The sequence below is a fragment of the Myotis davidii genome, unplaced genomic scaffold, assembly GCF_000327345.1.
Source record: "Myotis davidii unplaced genomic scaffold, ASM32734v1 scaffold212, whole genome shotgun sequence".
Taxonomy (NCBI): Eukaryota; Metazoa; Chordata; class Mammalia; order Chiroptera; family Vespertilionidae; genus Myotis; species Myotis davidii.
In genome coordinates, this window is record NW_006283435.1 from 11,431 (window position 1) to 14,245 (window position 2,815).

Here is a 2,815-nt window from a genome sequence, read left to right on the forward strand (position 1 = left end):
TAAATTAAATTAAAATTAAAATAAGAAAAGGAAAGAAATATATCTCTCACTTCTCAGTGTTCCCCTGTGTCTTGTGTTTTAGGGAGTTTTGTTTGTTTGTTTGTCATAAGAAAATGTAAGCCCTGGACGGTAGCTCAGTAGCTGAGAGCGTCTTCCTGATACACCAAGGTTGTGGGTTCGATCCCCAGTCAGGACACATACAGGAAGCAACCAAAAAATGCGTAAATAAGTGGAACAAGAAATTGATGTCTCTCTCTCTCTTCCTCTCTCTCTCTCTCTCTCTCTCTCTCTCCCTCTCCCTCTCTCCCTCTCTTCCTCTTTCTCTAAAAAAACTTAATAAATAGCCCAGCTGGCAGGGATCAGTGGTTGATCCTCAACCTATGAACCAGGAGGTCAAGGTTCAATTCCCAGCCAGGGCACATGCCCAGGTTGTGGGGTCCATCCCCAATGGGGTGCATGCAGGGGAGAGCCAATCGATGATTCCCTCTCATCATTGATATTTCTATCACTCTTCCCTCTCCCTTCTTCTCTGAAATCAATAAAAAATACATTGAAAAAACTTAATAACTAAATAAAAAGAAACTTAATGTGAGATCTACTTTCTTACAAAAATGTCAAGTGCATGATACAGGCACTCGGTTGTACAGCCGGTCTCCAATACTTATACATCTTGCATAACTGAAACTTTATACCGGCTGAACACACACTCACCATTTCCCCTCCTTCCAGGCCTAGGCAGCCCCCACTCTATCCTCTGCTCCTATGAGCCTGAGTATCTTAGATACTTCATACAAGTGGACTCATGAAGCATTTGTCCTTTTGAGAATCATTGATTGGCTGCCTTCTGCACACCCCACACTGGGGATGGAGCCTACAACCCAAGCATGTGACCGCTGAGAGAGAGAGAGAGAAACATCAATGATGAAAGAGAATCATTGATTGGCTGCCTTCTGCACACCCCACACTGGGGATGGAGCCTGCAAACCAGGCATGTGACCGCTTAGCATAATGCTTGACAGGAAATGCATAAGAGAGTTCTTCAAGCTGAGAGAAGGAATGTTAAACGCAGTCACGCGCTGCTTCACAGGTTCTGAGCACGTGTCCCCCGTGACTTTGTCACCGTGCGGACATCACAGCATGCCCGTACACAGACCTCAATGGTGCAGCCTCAGCCATCTGGTAAACCACCGTCATAGGTGCTGTCCATTGTTGACTGAGACGTCGTTGTCACTTTTAATTTCTGTATAAAAGTTAAAGGACAAAAGTATTGCCCTGGCGGAGTGGCTCAGTTGGTTAGAGCCTCGTCCCGTACAACAAAAGGTCGTGGGTTCGATTCCGGGTCAGGGCACATACCTCAGTTGCAGATTCCATCCCACACCGGGGCAAGTATGGAGGCAACCGATCATTATTTCTCTCTCTCTCTCTCTCTCTCTCTCTCTCCCCCACCCCCTCCCTCTCCCTTCCTCTCTCTCCTCTCAAATCAATAAAAACATTCTTGGGTGAGGATTTTTTTTAAAAAGACAAATGTTTTAAAGCAACCATTTGTTAACGGATACACAATATAAAAAGGTATAAATGGTGACATTAAAAGAAAAAACTTGCCCGGCCAGTGTGACTCAGTGGGTGAGCATCAATCCATGAACCAAGAGGTCCCCAGTTCAATTTCTGGCCAGGACTTTGGGCTGGATCCTTAGTAGAGGATGTGCAGGAGGCAACCGATTAATGTTTCTCTCTCATCAATGTTTCTATCTCCCTCTCCCTTTCCCTTCCTCTCTCTCTCTCTGAAAATCAATAAAAATATATTTTTATAATTCTCTATAGGTTTGGGTGTTCTTACATTGACACTTATAATAGTAGACTGTCATATTGAGATATTTTATGTTCTCGTTTTCTAGCGTGCTGGGGCCAGGATTTGAATCTTATCTTCCTGTTTCTGAAACATACGTTTTTAACTATACACTTCAAATCCCCAAACCCACAAAGAAAAAATAGAGAGAGAGGGACAAATTGTGGATTGGAGTAATTACTGACTTGTCCACCAGGTCTGGGGCTCCTATCTTATATCCCTCTGCCTCTTATTTAAAAAAAATAAAATTCAGGCCCTAATTTGACTTAGCTTGGGATGAAGCTGGTTTCTAATATGATAGAGACACAAGTTTTCTCCTCTGTGTGTGTGTGCTGTTGTCGCTACTGCTGGGTTTTAAAAAAACATCTTTTTATTGATTTCAGAGAGGAAGGGAGAGACAGAGAAACATCAATGATGAGAGAGAATCATTCATTGGCTGCCTTCTGCACACCCCACACTGGGGATGGAGCCTGAAACCTGGGCATGTGACCTGATTCGGAGTCATAAGTCGACACTCAACTGCTGAGCCACGCCAGCCAGGCTGTTGTTGCTGACTTTTATTCAGCTGGGTTTTTGTTCTTCAATTCATAAAAGTAGGAGCTATGATGTCCACTTTTCAAATGAGGACACTGAGGCCCTCAGCGATCAGGTGACGCTCCTCTGGAAGGTGGAATGTGTGCAGGCTGCAGGGGCCCACCATGCCCACCTGTGTCCCTGCATCTGTCTCCATGTTCCCTGCCCCGGTGAGGGCGCCCTCTGCTGCTCACCCAGAGAATTACTGGGATCATCGCACCTGTCTCCTCTCTCAGTCCATCTCTTGCAATCCACCCTATTTCACTACACACTGCTTCTTGATGCCTCCTTCCACTGTCACTCAGAGGCAAACCTTTCTCAAGATGTATATTCTCGCTACACAGGAATGATAAATAGGAAATTGTTATTAACTAGAGGCCCGGTGCACAGATTCGT